Genomic DNA, 18,106 nt, shown 5'->3' with positions numbered 1-18,106 from the left:
AGCGTCCTGTTCCTGCAGAGGGAGCTTTGGCTGGAGGTCTTACGAGCGTGGTGTCATTGTGTTCTAAATCCTCCTGAAGAACAGGGGTTTGGTGTGCCTTTGCTTCACTGAGGCTTTTCTTTGGTGTCAGCAGACAGAGCATGCTCCTCACTTAAGAGGCCTCCTGAGGTCCTGCCTCCAGCCCAGTCCAGTCCAGTCCTGCTGTTTGATGTCACAGGCTGGAGACTTGAGGACACAGGCCCAGCCACAGCCGCTGAGCCCATAAACAGCCACTGTGAGCCTCACAGCTGTGTTCAGATATGAGAATACCACCGCCCACTCCACTGCTCCTCCATGCGAATGTGTGGCGGATGGAACTGCAGACCTGGGACCTCCCTGTACCGGTCACACGTCGTTCCTGGTGCCCACCGGCATGTTTCCAAGGCAGCTTGTCATTCACACGCGCAGACTTTTAATGTAAAATTAGCTACTGTAGATACCGAGGGTGCTGCCCCCGAGGAATATGCAATTGAGTGGGGAAGACCGCTGAGCACACGGCTGCCTACAACACAGTGTGCTGACTGCCACACTGAGAGGTGCCCCTGCACCCTAGAAGCACAGGAACGAACGCAGCACAAATGCAAACTGGGGAAGAACGAACACCTGGATTAAGTTGGTGTCTCTCTTATTCCATTTGTCATGCCAGTCCCTGATGCCCAGGTTCCTTCTGTTCTTCTACAGCGAGTCCTACAAGCTTCATCACTTGCGGCTTCCAGGTCCCACACCACGAGGTCAAGGACGTGAGGCTGGCGAGATATGGAACTAATGAGCCTTCAGGGAGGACCGTGAATGCTTACGTTCTCTCAGCGGGAAAACTGAACAGGAGACAAACCCGAAGGAGGCCAAGTGTACGTCAGCCACATCCAGAAATTCGATGGTACCAAGATTCAAGCACCTCATAAAGGCCACTTATCAGCAGTTTGGCAGCACAGTACAGAGGGAAGGGCGAGTGGCACAGTGGACAGCACCCCGACCATGTAGCAGCAGGTGCCAGGCTCAACTCCTGGCTGGCTCAAGGTCGCCTTTCCGTTGTCTCTCTCTTCTGGGGAGACGGTCTGGGGTGGTGTCTTGTAACTCACGCCCATCAAAGGATCCTTCTGGAGCTCTTTTACCGTGAGGAGTCCTCACAAAACCTGCACTGTAACTCTTGCTCCATCACCGCACACCTGAGAAGCGCTGAGGAAAGATGGGCGAGGCTAGAAAAGACCTACAAATCGATCGAGAATATCTTCGACGCCAGCCATTTTGCATGAAACAGTCTCCGTTGGAGAATGCTGGCCCCGCGGGTCCTGCGGGATGCTCTCCACGGCTCAGCGGTCCGAGTCCGCACGCAGACCCACGCGCGCCGGAGAGAAGCTCCGCAGGGCGGGCGCGGCGCGCGCAGATGCGCGCGGATCCAATCGGCTTTAAAGCGCCACGAGCGAGGAAACGCAGCTCGCGACCAATGAGACCCTCACGCGGTGACCGGGCCATCTGATCTTGTGTCCACAAGTGACCCAAGGACAGTTTGGCGGCGCCAGAGCTTCTCATGGTGACTCGGTTCCCCGCCTTCCCCAGCGGACGCCAGGGAGACCGCCGCGCTCTGAGACAGCCGCCCCGCGGGGCGCGCGCTCTCGGTCCGGGTTCCGCGTCCTTGTGCCCTGGGCCACCGGAGTGAGTAATGGGGACCCGCGCGTCTGCTATAGAAGAAAATTGCGAGAGAAAAGGCTTTGCGGCGGCCGGGGAATTAGCTCAAGTGGTAGAGCGCTCGCTTAGCATGCGAGAGGTAGTGGGATCGATGCCCACATTCTCCAGTTTTGCTGCCCCATTGGGCCGTTTTTAGGGCTTTGACCTGTGGTCATGGCCAACACAAGACCCTAAGCCGGTATATACAGATCTACCAATTTATAATTCGTTGTGTGTTTCCCCACAGGAGCTCTGATCCCGCAAGTGTGCTGTATACTAAATTACTATTTTTCTCCATGCAACTTGGCCCTGAATTCGACATTGTGCTGGCAAGTGAACAACGTACAACTAGGTTCAAGAAGCTCTGCAAACGTTAAGCAGCAGAAACCCAAAGAAAGCCACATCCACGCATATCACAATCAAACATCTGAAAATGAGAGAGAGAGGAGAGAGAGAGAGAGAGAAGAAAAAAGGAAAGGAGAAAAGAAATCCTGAAAGCTTCTAGAGGATAAAGGAAGGGAAACTACAGTTTGTATGTTTTGGGATTTCCTAGCAGAAACCACAGACACTAGAAAGAAATAGAAAAATATTTTTTAAATGCTGAAGAAAATAATATGCTGAGGTCTATTTCTGGTCTCTGTTCTATTCTGCTGGTGTGTATGCCTGCTGCTGTTTAGGACTTCTCTCTCGAATCGGCACACACAATGCTTTGACAAACACTGTGGATTCTCTCTTCACGGCCTGTCTAGATAGAACCTTTCTCTTCTCTCTGTCACCTGTCCCTCTGTCACTCAGCAGTGTTCACAGGAGATATTCTGTGCCAGACAGTGCAGGGGAGGCAGGAGCTGGAGAAAGACTCATGCTGTTTGCTTCAGGGGCTGGCCGGATAAATGTGAATAGTCACTTCATAACTCATTTTCCTTTCTCTCCAATTTCAGTTACCATTTCCAAGGTCGTTTGGCATTCAAAACTAAAGACTTTTTTTGTAAAATATAAAATTGATTCTATAAGTTGTCTGCCTAGAATGTTTTCATGAGTTTTAAGTGTCTAGAATGTGTTTCTGGTCGTATCCCCAAGGGCCAAGGCTTTCTATCACTACTTCCCTTCACGTGTATTTTATGGCGGGCGTAGATGCAGTCTCAGACCCCACAATTCAGTGAAACAGGTACGTTTCCTCCTGGACGGATTTCTCCATCCACGACTGAACCCCCCACCCTGCGTGCGTCCTTCCTAACCTGCTCCGTCAAGACCCATGCTTATTCCTTTACTCTAACGTGATCTTGATATCTTAATCCCCATGATTTTTGTCTGGAACACTTTTGTGGGTTTTGCTGACTTTCATGTGGTGTGGATGTGCGAGTTCTACATGTTACACCTAGTAGGACTCAATGCATATGTTAGATATAAGCAAAAAAGGACTCAAGTTTGAGGGTCCTGTAGTGTAGAGGCTTTTCCACCAGCCTCACGCATGCGAGGTCCTGTTTCAAAACCAGGTGGAAACAGCTGGTAGGTTACAGTTGTTTGTTTGTTTGTTTGTTTGTTTGTGTTTGTACCTCCAGAACCTACCAGAAGTTGCCCCACAGCCTCCTTCCAGGCAGACCCATCTACAAGGAGCAAGCGATAATCTCACTTTTTAATTTTTTTTTTAAGGGACATGTATCACCTTGCGAGAGCTGTGTGTGCCGCCTTAGCTGTTTTGGGCGGGTCTGTCCAGTCGGGACGTGAGGTCTTCCGTCCCAGAAAACGTGAAAAGTGAAGTGCTGGCGGCGCCAGTGGACCCTCGGAGGCTTTCTCCCCGCGGGTCCTCCTTCCCCAGCAGAGGAGGTGACTGCGCTCTGACCCCGCCGTCCTGGGGAGCATGCGCTCTCAGTTCCAGTAGCCCTTGTGTCCTGAGCTACCCGAAAGAGCATAAGGCAGACCTGCACATCTGCTATAAAAGAAAAAAGTAAGAGAAAACAGCGCACAACGGTCGGGGAATTAGCTCAAATGGTAGAGCGCTCGCTTAGCATGCGAGAGGTAGTGGGATCGATGCCCACATTCTCCAGTTTTGCTGCTGCGGCCTCGGGTCTCTAGGCGGCACCCTCCAATCTTCTGCCCCATTGAAAAAATACGGAACGTTCTCACGCTGCAGCCCTTGGGCCGTGTTTCGAGTTTTGGCCTGAGCGCATGGCCGACAGGGGACCCTTCGTGTTTTCCCGGAGGAGCTCTGACCCCGCAAGGGTCAAGTATACTAAGCTGCTATTTTTCACCATGCAACTTGGCCCTGAATTGGACACAGTCCTGGGAAGTGAGAAACGTGTAACCCAGATTCAAGAAGCTCAGCAAATCCTAAGCAGGGCACACCCAAAGAAAGCCACATTCAGGCATATTACAAACTGTTAAAGGTTAAAGAAAAGAAAAGTCCTAACGCTGCCAGAGGAAAACGAAAGGGAACTACACTGGCTCAAACGGAGTAATTTCCAGTAGGATCCATTGCGCTTTTTAAAAGCCGGAAACTGACACTGACATAAAGGTGCTCTTGGAGAGCAGTATTTGCTGTTTCACTTGCAATGTGCTCCCTGGGAATCGCCCGCCCTCTTAGCGCAGTAGGCAGCGCGTCAGTCTCATAATCTGAAGGTCCTGAGTTCGAGCCTCAGAGAGGGCACGTGTTTTGGTTACACTCCATCCAAACTGAGGGAAGCATACTTGTGCTGCACCACCCATCACAACACAGAGATAAACTAGGTCTCAGCTCTCAGTAAAAAACAGGTGAAACTAAAGCCAGAAGACCTGAATCTTTTTTCTCAGGTGACGTAGCTGTAAGAAGCAAACCCAGATATGCAAAAATGATTTTTTTTGGTAATTAAAAATGTGAGCTTTCCCTTTAACCTATTGTACAGTCTCACCATCTGTTTTTTCTCCTTATTAGCTTTTCTTCTTTTTTAAATAACAAATATTTATAAATGAGTGAATTTGTTCTTCTATTAATCAGACATTTATTCAAAAATCTCTTCTGTGTCTGCACCTCCATTCAAGGCTTCTAAGTGTCATTGATTCTTCCTTCCCTCTCAGTGATCTATACCCAGCGTCTTCACCAACACTGTGGATCCTTCCTCCACAGCTTCTCCAGAACCTTTCTTCTCATTCGCCTTCTTCTTCATCCACTCTAGAGGATAGGAGGGTGTATTCCAATGCAGTGCACTGGGCACTGCAGATGCGGAAAGGCTGATGCTACAGCTCATCTCAGGAGCTAACAGGATAAACCTGAACCCATTAATATCTTTACAACTCCTTTTCCTTTCTCTCCAATCCCAGTTTCCCCTTTTCCAACCTCTTTGACACTCAGAATGTAAAGGTTTTCCTAAAATGTTATTGTGATTACATAAGCCGTCTGCCTGGAGTGTTACCAAAGGTTGTTCAGCCCCTACAACACTCTGCCCAGTATATCTGCATGTGTTGTCCAGGCTTGTCAATCACTATCCTCCTCCATGTTATTACATACACATGTGCACACTCACACACACCCCACTCCAACTGAACAGGGATATTTGTCAACACAGGAATCGCTACATCCATGCCTGCTCCTTTCCCCCTGTGTTCACTCCTCTTCTGTACACGAAACGTTCCTGAGTTATCCCTCATTCTGATGTGATCCCGCCTCTTACTCCATATGGCTCTTGCCTGTAGAATTTGTAGTTTGCTGTTCTCCCATGCAGTGTGGATATGTAACCTTTGTATGACACACCTTAGCAAGAACAGAGAACATATTCAGGTATAAGATGCGGACTGGGTTTTGTGGTGCAGTGGTCATCATACTCGTCCAACACACGAAACATCCTTGGTTCGAGACGGGATGGAAACAGGTGCTGCCCTTTACCTTCCAGAATCCAGGAGAAATCGCCCACCGCCTTCTTCCAGGTGGCCAGAGACAGACAGCGGGGAAGCAACACGTGAAGTTATTGAAAGCTCCTAGATGCCCTGCCAGCTGTGAATAAGGGCCTCAGACCCTAAATGACAGACTGAGAAATGGAGCAAGTGCTGCCTCCCGCCCAGGTCTACACTGGCCACTGGGTTGCGTACACACACTCCAGAGACCTCCAGATACTATCCATTCAAACAGGCTTTGAACATGGAATGGACTTTGAAACCACCACACAAAATGTTGGTTGGAACTTGGAACTTGAACACAAGGCTGTTAAGGGCCGGCAAAAACAAAACTGGAAAATTCTTCACAATGTTTGAACAAGACACAAAATCTTATAATAGAAAAATGGTCAGGTTGTAATCCAAAATTATTCAGCACATGAAGGACAAAGAAAATCTTAATTCACTCAAAAAAAAAGAATTTAACAGACACTGGTACTGAGATGACCCAGCTGTTAGAATCGTCTGATAAATACTTTCAAGCAATAATTATCAAATGCTCCTAGAATTAGGGGCAAGAACTCTTTGAAGTGAATGGAATGTTAGAAAGTCTTAGCTGGGAGGGGGGACTGGATTGGGAGTAAAAAGGAGAAAACTGTATTTGAACAATGATTAAAATTTAAAAAAAAATTTAAAAAAGAGAGAAAGTCTTAGCAAGTAATGGGCAGACATCAATCCAAATCAAAACTTCGGAACTGAATGTATTACCAAAGTTATAAACAATAACACCTCACTAGATTGTCTCAATAGCTGAAGGAGATGACAAAAGAAGTAGGTGAATATGGAGAGAAAATCCTGGTAACTACCTAATGTAAATGATGGAGAGAAAAGTATACTGTAAACGAGGGGCAAGGCCCCAGGGACAAATAGGAAAATAACAAAGGACTTATATTCACAGCACTGGAAAAGAGAAAAAGGACCTTGAATTGGGGGTGGAGGGTGTTTAATTATCAATGGCTGAAAACTTTCCAAAATTGGAAAAAGGCATAAATAAGATTCAAGAAGATCAGCAAATCTCAGGTAGGATAAACACAAATAAACCCACACCCAGACATATATCACAATTAAACTATTGACAACAAAAGGGGAAAAATCCTTGAAAGCAGCAAGAGAAAAATGAAAGTTGCTACCTGAATCACTGTGGATTTCTCATCAGAAAACAATTGGGCCTTCAAAAATGACATGACATTCATTAAATTCTCAAAGAAAAGACCTGTTAACCCAAAATGCTAAGAATAGCAAAAAATATCCTTCAGACATAGAGGTGAAAGAAATACTTTCTCATTTGAAGGTAAACTGAGAGCATCCTTGCTAGCAGTAGAAGAAGGACAAGAAAAGAGTTAGTATACTGGTGAGACAAAGAAAATGAACCAGAAGGTAACTTAGAATATTATGAATAGAGAAACAATAGCAGAGATAGGAAATATCTGGGTAAATATGATAGACTATTCTTCCTTTTTGGAGTTCTCTAAAGTATGTTTGATGATTGAAAGCGAAAATCATAACATTTTCTGATGGAGTTCTCATTGTATCTATTATATACATAACATAAGGGGGTTATAGTAAAGGAACTAAACAGTGGGGAGGCTTTTATATTCCACTTGAACAATAATGTGTTGATTCTAAGTATACTGTGAAATGTTAAGTATGTATATGGTAATCCATAGACTACCTAATAACAATGTTGAAATAAGCCCGGGAAGATAGGAAGAGGAACAGAGAAGACTAAAAAGCAAAGGAAACAAACCATTAATAAGTTATTAATTAGTAAATCTATATGCAAATGTATCAATATAACATTAAGTGTACATAATCTAAACACATCAATTAAAAATCAGAGATTGTCAGAATGTATTAAAAATAAATGTGGTGACTATAAGAAACCCAATATATTGTTATATATGAGATTAAAGATTATTATACAAGATATAGAGTAAGACAGAGAAATGCGGACCGGAGACAGTTTTGAGGACGATTTATTTGCTCATTTATTCATTCACTCAGCCAGTCAGTGAACTAATATTAACTGGCCACCTTCTACATTTTTTTCACCAAGGAGACCAGGGGAGGCGAAAGATCGACTGAGATCGATATGGGTAGGAAAAACCACGTCACTGGAACACAAGAGCAGCAGAAAATAGCACAGTTGTCCTGGTCCCACAGCCCAGAGGGTCTTATCATTGGGAGAAACGGGAAAGGAGTGGACTCCGCGGAGCCTCGGTGGAGTCCTTTGGGCGCAGCACCGGCTCCTGCGGAGCGATTTTTCAAATAGCTTTTATTATGCTGTGTTACATCTGGGAACTGATGACACGACGACGTTTGGAACGTAATTTTACTATTTTACTTGCTACGTAGAAAGCGGCATCAAGGTGCCCTCTTAGCGCAGTAGGCAGCGCGTCAGTCTCATAATCTGAAGGTCCTGAGTTCGAGCCTCAGAGAGGGCATGTTTTTGGTCACAGCCCGCCCGTGCGCGGCACAAGGGAAAACCTGCAAGTGTTCACCCGTAACCGTTTCCAACTGACGCCATACGCCCCGCACCGGGGAGGCACTTTTGAACTTTCTTGGGCTTCCCAGGGCTTCGGTTCAAATGGCTGGGGAAGAAACTCAGCAGACACCAGAAACCAGCAGCGGCACCTGTTGGGCTCTTGCTCTCCCGCTGGTGGAAGAGGCAGGAATTTGCACTTCCGACCTCGCGCTCTGAAGGGTGCCCAGCCGCACTAACTGGTGGACCAAGGGTGAAATCATTCACTTTTTTCATCATCCAACAAATATTGCTGGAGCACACACCTCGTTAAGGCGCTGTTCTGGGTGCAGTGATTAGAGAGTGAATAAAATGTAAAAATGTCCCTCCGTCCTGGAACTACATCCCATTTGGAAGCAAAGGAGAAAACGGGTAAGCTAAACGAGGAGGCGTCTACCGCGGGGAGTCATTGGGCAGTGAAGGGAGTGGGGAGCGTGGCGGTCGCACGTTCAGCTTTCAGAGGAATAGTCTGATTTTTAATGAACAAACAGCTTCATTGACAGTTGAGAACCAAGCTGTCCCCCAAACCCTCCCCCTCAGCCTCTCCCCTGCTGTGCTAGCGCCGAGTGATGTCGGCAAGGAAGGCAGCGGAATGGGAAGCCACAGACCCTGTTCTCTGACAGAAACCCAAATTTAGCATCAAAATAGGGCCCCCGCATCCTTTATGAGAACTCCAGGAACCAGTGAAGTCGCAGTATCCCAAGCCAGGGCAAAGCCAAGAACAGCCACATTGAAATGGATAAGCCATTGAGGCGGGGAGGGGCGTGGGGGGGGCGGCGGGACGCCGCCCGGGGAACCGGGTTCAGTCTCCGCTGACGAGCAGCGCTGACGCGGAGCCCTCATACTTTCATGCCGGGGGGCCGCTGAGAATAAAGAGCTCGGCTGCACCACAGAACCTGCAGCAACAGCGATAAACGCCAGAGGGAGGAGGGGGTTTTGTTGTTGTGGGGGTTGGGGGAGCGGGTACCTGAGCACCTCTCTGGGAAATTATTATACATGAACAGGTTCAGATAAGACACACCTCTGAGAGGTATTCGGAGCCTCCAGCCAGGCTGACTGGTGAAGGTCAAAGTCAATCTATAAAGACAGGAAGAAGCAATTTTTTCAAATGCCCAAATTTCAGCAAAAAGTAAGGCATATGAAGAAACGTGGAACTCTGACCCAATGAAGGAAAAAAATTAATATCCAGACACCTACTATAAAGAAACAGGTGTAATTCAAAATAATCATCTTTAAATAGCTCAATGAGCTCTAAGAGAACACAGACAACTAGTGAATGTGAAGACATTTGAAATTATCAAGTTAGAGAAACAAAAAGAAAAAAGTGTAAGGGACTTAAGACAGCATCAACAGAATAAAATACATATTAAGGAGTCTCAGAAGGAGATTATGGAGAGGAAGGGGCAGAGAGCTTATTTGATAAAATGAAGCTTACCAAAACTGAGGAAGAAAATGGATATTCAAAGGACTTCAAGTAGGATGAACCCGACCCACATCAAGACTCATTATAATTAAATTGTCAAAAGTCAAAGACAAGCAAGAACCTTGAAAGCAACAAGAGAAAAGTGACTCATGATGATGAGGGAGGTTTCATAAGGTTATCAGTGGATTTCTCAGCAGAAACATTACAGGCCAAAGGGAGTGAGATGATACATCCAAAGTGCTGCAAGAAGTAGCCAACTAAGAATATTCAATCTGGAAAAACTGTTCTTCACATATCAAGGAAAAATAAAGACCTTGTCAGATAAACAAAAGCCAAGAGTTCATTATACTGTCTGACAAGACATGCTAAAGGGAGTCCTTCAAGTTGAAATAAAAGGGTGCTAGACAGCAACGCAAAAGCATAATGGAGGCCGCATGCACACGTAGCGCTTGCAAGCACGGGGCCTGATATCAGACTGTTCATATTTCAGCTTCCTGTGACTAAATACGGGGCCTTGGACAAGGCACTGGGTCTCTGTGCACCAGTTTCTGCCAAGATAAAAACGATAATACACATCTCATAGAATGTCTGGTACAAGTTAATGAGATAATGCATGAATAGTGACTAGAAAAGTGCCTGGAACATACCACATGCTCAAAAGTAAAGTTACTAAAATCTATTATCTCAGATGTTAAGAAGACCATGGGTAGTGTATTTTGGCTTTACTTGGAAGTTTTCACTGAAAACAAACGTGAAACTAAGCTGCCTCTCCTCTGGGGAAGAATTCCAGCAGCAGAGCCTGGGATTAGTTAACCCTGGAATGTGGCTGTAGAAGAATCGGTGATGCTCTCACCACCACTCACTCCCTAAACCTAGTGTTTTGCTTACAATCCAAATCCTTGGTCACCTAGCCCAGGCTTTTGACCTCTGAGTGTTAGTACTCATCCTTTCCCTTTGATATCTGAGGGCTTTTTAAAAACGTTGTTTCATGTAACAACTGAGCATGGAAAGCATATGTGTATGTTTCACTCTGAAGGAAATCTCATTTCTGCTACAACTCAAACTAGTTGACTCCAGCCCGGAAACATAACCATAGGAGACTGGGACACCTCCTGATAGGGCAGCAGCCACATCCTCCGCTGCAGTGGTCTCCGCCCACACAAGGCCACCACCAGCCCTCCTACCGCCTGTTATCCCTCTCGCTGGACACGCCTTCAGTGACTGCTTCTGCTGTGCTCTCATTACTGAGCACGTGGGGAGTGCAGCTCAGGGTGCTGTATTCAAGAATGAGACGTGGTTGTCATTACGTAGTTTTATTTACTTGCAGCAGGTAAAGGGAACTGGATTCATATCTAAAGCTCTGCTTCTGCCAAGGGAGGCTTAGTCATGGCTTATACATACCATTTTGCCGCGGCCAGCGAGGCAGTGGGTTCGAGACGCGCAGTGACGGACTGAAAAGAGAGAGCGACCAGTTGCTCTGGTGGCAAAAGGCAAGTTTATTGAAAACTCTTGTCATTATATAGTGAAATGTTCTAAAAATAGAATGCTTGCTACACGAAGAGAGTCTTTGTTCAAGAAAGTTTACACACCCCTCCAGGTCACGTACAGAACATCCCGAGACATGGCAAACATTCTGGTTTAGATTAACTCCAAGGACACGACGCATCGCCTCAAGGCTCCGGCACCTCCCTGTCCTTCTCTTGGGCACAATCCGATAGCAAACAAGGCCGGGGTGATGTCAGGTCACCTCCCCCGAGGCCAAGGAACAGGCCCAAGCATCATTCTCACAATGCAGGACCCTAACTCTTGACCCCTTCCTGGGGGCTTGGTTCCCCACATCTCCCCCTTTCTTGTTTAGGACAATTAAGGCAGATATTCCTGCAATGAGCATTCCTACGAACCGTTTTGTGCGGGCCAACATTAAGTCATTAACCTTTTGGATGATAGCAAAACCAGGGTCCTCATACCAAGGGGTGGAAAGGTTAACAGGTACAAAGGCAAAAGAAGGTTGTTTCAATACAGCAAATGAACTAACATTCATAGATAAATTAAGGCAGTTAGTTAGATAGCACTGATCACAGGTTAGGTTATATACAGTATTATGAGAGACCTGCAAGTCTCCAGCGATGAACGCGAAAGGGTCGGGTACACAAGCTATCACAGAAACATTCTTCTGATTTCCAGACCAAGAGATGGCGTCCTGAGCTCCTATGTGCATCCACTGGACCGCTCTCTTTGCTACGGTAATATACTGAAGAGAGGCCACAGCTTTCCACAACATAGTCTGATAGGTTCTATTGTTTTTGGTCCAAATTCCGTAGAGAAGATTTTGAGGCCGCAACGAGCCGTTGCGAAAGTCACTCCAGTCACAAACCCCTTGGTCGCAAACTGTTTGATTGAGATGGCAAATCCTCCAGGCCGGTCCCCATTGGCTGGGCGATGGGGTCCGACTTCTGCAAGTTGGAATGTCAGCAGGGGGGAGTTCCTACGCCAATCGTGGCGGAGGTATTGTTGCGTTTCAAATACAGCATATCAACACCCCAGTGAGTCCCATTACTAAAGTCACTGTCCCAGTCCTCATACCTCTGAATAAGAGTACAGTTTGCCAGAGAGGTGGAGAAGCAAAGCGGCTGCGTCATAGATATGCCTGAATAATTGACCATCGCACTCACTGGTATCACGTGTCCGACGGAAGGGGTGCCCAGTACCTGGGTGTTGTTGACATAAACTGGAATGAACTCGTTGTCTTCCCAAGTGACTGGGTGCATGACAGGGGGGTTCGGGACGAAAGCCCAATACACCTCAGCGCTCACCGACAGCCTCAAGAGCCAGATAAGGCTAAGTAACAGCGCCAGCCGGCGCGGCTTCTTCTCCGGCCTCCTGATCCGAGGCTGTGTCGTCAGCGACATCTTCTCCATCCTTCTCGTCAGCTTGCGAATTTTGCTCCTGGGCATGACGAACACAGCGTTCAGGCAGCCAACGAGGAGTCTCAGCATCTGTGGGAAAAACACACACATACCCTCTTCCCCATACTAATACTGGGTCTGGGCCATGGCGTGACCCGTCAATGGGATCTCTCCAATAAACTTGTGGGTATTGACTCATACGTGGGCTCCAATGACGGTCAGCTGCAGAGCGCCCCTCGGTATCTAGAGTGAGGAAATTTAAAACGAAAAGAGAATGGGCTAACAGTAACTTTCGGGGACCGAGGATCATACCATCTCCCCCCTTTTTAGTTTAGTAAGCTGGTGTTTCAAAGTAAGATGGGCACGTTCAACAAGTCCTTGGCCCTGTGGATTATAAGGGATACCGGTTTTGTGAATAATTCGAAAAGAGAGACAAAAATTGTGAAAAGTACGGCTGGCATAGGCGGGAGCATTATCAGTTTTCAGTACACGAGGGGTTCCTAAAATGGCAAAACAGGAAAGGAGGTGAAGAATAACGTTACGGGTATTTTCGCCGGGAAGAGCTGTAGCGCATAAAAAATGAGAACAGGTGTCAATCGTAACATGTAAATATTGAAGTTTTCCGAAGGAGGGAACAAGCAGAATTGATATTGTAACGAGCGGGCTGACTGATGGTGAAGGGCATGAGAATCCGTAGCTTGCTGTACCTGTGACAGATAGACTTGTGTATGAAGATCAGCAAAATGATTACCTTGCGCAAGAGGACTGGGGAGCCGGGAGTGACCTCGAATATGTCCGACAAAACAAGGGGAAGAACGAGATTGAAGGAGGGATTGAATTGTAAGGAATAATTGGAAAATAGTAGGGTTGTGAGTATGGATCAGAGGGACTGTTTCAAGGACAGATAAGGCACGAACGATATATTGACTGTCAGTGTAAAGATTGATTGCCTGCTGAAAAAAGCTCTAACGCGCGGGACACTGCATAGAGCTCAACTTCCTGTGCAGATGAAAAGGAGGTGGACCATACAAAAGTTTTATCAGGAGTAACTAAAGATGCTCTGCCATTAGAGGAGCCGTCAGTGAAGAGAGAAATGGCTCCTGCGATGGGGTCACTGACGACAACCTTAGGAAAAGTGAAAGAGGCAACGTGCGCGAACTGTAGAATCTTGTCATGCGGGAGGTGATGAGCTATTTCACCTGCAAACCCTTCAAAAGCAAGAGCAAAGGAGTCATTAAAATTCATCAACCAAGAATATTGCTCTGCAGTATAGGGGGATAATAATTGTGGGAGGATCCCTGCCTAGGACTTGTACAGATAATTTACGGCCTTGCTGAACGCGCTCCGCCACCAGGGTAGGGTAGGAAAGAAGGGCTTTCCGCGGGGTGGCAGAGCCATGGAGCCATTGCAAAACACCCTGTTGGTAGAGAACGCCCTGTTGGTGTCAGCGAGGTGGGAATGATAATTAACTGCCAGGGCCGAGTGACGTCACAGTAGGTCAACTGCGCTTCCTGTAGGGCTCGAGAGACCAGCTGGAGAGCTTGTTTAGCTTCCGGGGTCAAGGATCTAGAGGAAGAAGGGTTAGAGTCTCCATTAAGGATATTAAATAAAGGTTTGAGATCTCCGGTAGTCAATTTCAGAGCTGGTCGCAACCAATTTAACTCACCTAGGAACGTCTGAAAATCATGTAACGTTTGGAGAGAGGGACGTATTGATGGTTATTTTTTGAGGGGTAAAAAGGGAGGGTTTTAACTGGAATCCCAAGTAGGAGTAGGGATAGGCAGTCTGGACTTTATCGCTTGCAATCTGGAGCCCTGAAGAATGAAGAGCCTGTTGCATGTGAGAAAAGGTATCAAGTAAACGCCGTTCTTCAGCATGTGCAAGGAGGATATCGTCCATATAGTGAATAATCAGAGTATCAGGAAATCGTTCTCGAGTGGTTTGAATCGCCTGTTGGACAAATTTTTGGCATAAGGTCGGGCTATTAGCCATGCCCTGTGGGAGAACTTTCCACTGATAACGCTTCATGGGCTCTTGAAGGTTAATGGTTGGAACACTAAAAAGCAAAGCGAGGGCAATCGACAGGGGACAACGGGATCGTGTAAAAGCAATCTTTGAGATCAATGACAATTTTATAAGTGCCCGGGGGAATCCCGGCGGGCGAAGGCAGACCAGGTTGCAAGGCCCCCCATAGGGTGCATGGAGGCATTCACTTTTCTTAAATCTTGCAAAAGTCTCCACTTCCCTGATTTTTTCTTAATGACAAAGATAGGTGAGTTCCAGGGGGAAGTAGAAGGTTCAATATGGTCAGCCGCTAGCTGCTCCTGCACCAGCCGTTGCGCGGCAGAAAGTTTCTCTTTGGAAAGCGGCCACTGATCTACCCATATGGGTGTATTATCCTTCCATGCTATAGGATCCGCATATGAAGCAGGAGAGACCGTGGCCGCTAAGAAAAAGACTGTAACGGGAGTTCCTGGTTGCCACAAAACTAAGCCCATACCTTCCATAACATCTCTTCCCCATAAATTCACTGGAAGATGGGGGAAGAATGAAAAGGCTGGAAGGTCCCAGAGGAGCCTTCCTCATGAGACCAATTAAGCAAGGAGGCACTCTGGTAGGGGGAGGAGGATTGTCCAACCCCCTGGAGGGTTGTAGTAGTTGGGTGCATAGGCCAAGATTCAGGCCAGTGCTTTAGAGAGATTACCGATACATCGGCTCCAGTGTCTAAAATGCCTCTAAAGTCCTTTCCATTGATTCGGAGCTGACACTCCGGTCGGTCTAATTTAATGGCCCTCATCAAAAATACATCAGTGGATCCAAATCCAGAGGATCCACGGCCCTTCTCCTGTAGGGAGGGCTGTCCAAAAGTTTGATAAGGAAGCAGAACAAGTTGTCCAATCCTGGTGCCAGAGGGTAGGTTAATAATCACTTTTTCTGTTTTTGCCATAACCTTTATTTCTCCCGTATAATCAGAATCGATTATTCCCGGAGCTACAAAAAGTCCCCTCATGGTAAAACCGCTTCTTCCTAAAAGTAACCCGACCGTGCCCTCTGGCAAAGGCCCATATGTGCCAGTAGGTAGAGCCTGCATGCCCATCTCAGGGGTCAAGGTTACATGCTGGGAGAGGCAGAGGTCCAAGCCGGCGCTCCCTGGGGTGGCTCGCTTAAGCTGGGAAACGTCTGGCCGCTGGATACTGGAGGTGAATCCAGCACGGGATTGCTCATTGCCCCGTATATTTGCTGCGGGGCCCGAGGCTGGCCCCCTCCTCCCGTTTCCCTGCGCCGGGAGGATGTTCCCCTCTCTATCTCTCTTAGAATGACACTCATTGGCCCAATGATTGCCTCTTTTGCATCGGGGACATAAACTAGGAGCCCGGGCCGAAGCTGGCTGTGCGAAACCTGAATTCTGAGAGGTACCTCCTCTGCATTGCCGAGCAATGTGGCCGAGCTTCCCACAATTATAGCAGCTCCCAGGCGGTCCGGGCTTCCTTCTCTTGTTGTCTCTTCTAGAAGCCAAGAACTCATTAACTGTTTGTCCCTTTAAGGCTGCAGCTATAGTAAGGCCCTGAACATACCCAGGCCCAATGTCGGCGCACAACTTGATATAATCATTTAAGGTAGCGCGACCCTTCCACGGTCTCATGGCAGCCTGGCAGGCGGTATTGGCATTCTCAAAAGCCATCTCCTTGGCTACTATGGACGCAGCGTCAGCGTCTCCAATGATCCGCTGAGTGGCCGTCAAGAGCCGAGCTACAAAATCCTGGAATGGCTCATCAGGCCCCTGCCGAATTTTAGAGAGCTCCTCTCTTCGGACTCCTGACTTAGGTAGTCTCTTCCAGGCCGCCGTAGCAGCCCATCTGATGAAATCATATGCCGACGCCGGGTATAACAATTGGCGTTCAGCACCTGAATACTCCCCTGCCCCCTGCAATTGTTCTGCAGTAAGGTTATCCCGGTGAGCTGCGTCTGTTCCTGCATAGCCCACACACTGCTCATAATACTCCGTCAGCCATAAAGGTAGTCTCCCCCTGCCAATACCGCCTTACATATGGTCTTCCAGTCATGAGGAGGTAAAACATTCCCAGCAATAGCCTCCATGGTAGCAATTGTGAAAGGAGCAGTAGCTCCGTATTGGGCACAGGCTAACTTAAGCTCCTTTTAATGCCTTATAGGAAATGGGCTCATAATCACGAATGTCAACAACCTCTCCCTGATCATTCTGCCCCTGCCTTCTAATAATGGGAAACAATTGAGACTGCGGGGAATCCCTCAAGGGGGTCCCCCGCTTGGCGCGCCTGTTGCAATGCTAATTGTAACGGAGAACTGTGCCTGGTAAATCCTGATGGAGGGTTAAGCCGATGTCCTACACGGGCTATGAGCGGCACTCCAGTGGCGAACAGGGGATCCGGAGGAGAGGGAGCTGAGACTGGGGGCATTTGAACCTCCTGCTTATTAACCCTTTGAACTCGCTCATCCCTCAATTCTTTAAGCACAGACAATAATTCTTTCAGGGTTAGATCCGCCTCGCCGGCCGGCTTCTCATCCTCAGCCGAGGCGAGGAACACCTCCTGAGGGGGGCGACACGATGCTGTCTGCTCAGCAAGGTCCCCCCCCAATCAACTTCTGCTGGACCGGGAACCCGCGATTTCTCCGATAAGTTCACTTCTGACTGATCATACTTCGGCGGTTCCCATTTTAGGGGGGGTGCGGTCGGCGGAGGTGGAGGGGAATATAGATTCTCCGCCGAGCGAGCAGCACGGAGACTGCCCCGCGTGCTGCGCTCCCACTTGGCAAGTTCAGAATCCCCCCTTAAGCAGTCTCGAACAAGAGACCAAAGAGAGAACGCATCTACAGGTGTCTTCTCAGGACCATTAGTCTGATAATGTTCTCTGATGCGCTCCCCCCACTTTCTTCCACGTATCTATATTTATAGTCCCTTCTTCCGGGAACCACGGGCAGATCTGCTGAATGAAATCTACAAAGTGATGGATTTGCCCTTTCGACGTGGAAATTCCCCGTCCCCTCAATAGTGAACATAATACCTGCTCAAAAAGTTCCCTCTCAGTAGAAAGTGAAACCCCCCATTTTTATTAGCTCTCTTCGTCTGCTCCCTGCTACTTCCGTTTTTTCTTTTTTGTTTCGTATACTTACTGGGCCCCTGTAGCAGCGGTCCTGTCAGGCTCTGCTGTCGTCAATCTCAGGACTCTGGTGGTCCCCCGAAGACCTCTGGTTCCGGTCCCTTGTTCGGGCGCCACTTGCCGCGGCCAGCGAGGCAGTGGGTTCGAGACGCGCAGTGACGGACTGAAAGAGAGAGCGACCAGTTGCTCTGGTGGCAAAAGGCAAGTTTATTGAAAACTCCTGTCATTATATAGTGAGATGTTCTAAAAATAGAATGCTTGCTACACGAAGAGAGTCTTTGTTCAAGAAAGTTTACACACCCCTCCAGGTCACGTACAGAACATCCCGAGACATGACAAACATTCTGGTTTAGATTAACTCCAAGGACACGACGCATCGCCTCAAGGCTCCGGCACCTCCCTGTCCTTCTCTTGGGCACAATCCGATAGCAAACAAGGCCGGGGGTGATGTCAGGTCACCTCCCCCGAGGCCAAGGAACAGGCCCAAGCATCATTCTCACAATGCAGGACC

General features: G+C 47.8%; 4 non-coding genes across 4 annotated transcripts; all 4 read left to right on the top strand.

Moving 5' to 3' along the window:
* The first annotated feature begins 1,759 nt into the window (after positions 1-1,759).
* TRNAA-AGC lies at positions 1,760-1,832 on the top strand. The gene has a single exon. It is a non-coding gene; the product is annotated as a tRNA-Ala (tRNA).
* Positions 1,833-3,675: 1,843 nt separating this feature from the next.
* Positions 3,676-3,748, top strand: TRNAA-AGC. The gene has a single exon. It is a non-coding gene; the product is annotated as a tRNA-Ala (tRNA).
* A 527-nt stretch (positions 3,749-4,275) lies between these two features.
* On the top strand, positions 4,276-4,348 carry TRNAM-CAU. The gene has a single exon. It is a non-coding gene; the product is annotated as a tRNA-Met (tRNA).
* Positions 4,349-7,978: 3,630 nt separating this feature from the next.
* TRNAM-CAU lies at positions 7,979-8,051 on the top strand. Its single transcript has one exon. It is a non-coding gene; the product is annotated as a tRNA-Met (tRNA).
* The last annotated feature ends 10,055 nt before the right edge of the window (positions 8,052-18,106 follow it).

Source organism: Phyllostomus hastatus, unplaced genomic scaffold (assembly GCF_019186645.2).
Source record: "Phyllostomus hastatus isolate PE091 unplaced genomic scaffold, TTU_PhHast_1.1 phas_contig_840, whole genome shotgun sequence".
Lineage (NCBI taxonomy): Eukaryota > Metazoa > Chordata > Mammalia > Chiroptera > Phyllostomidae > Phyllostomus > Phyllostomus hastatus.
Note: the sequence above shows the minus strand (reverse complement) of the source record. Positions and strands in the feature narration are given on the sequence as shown.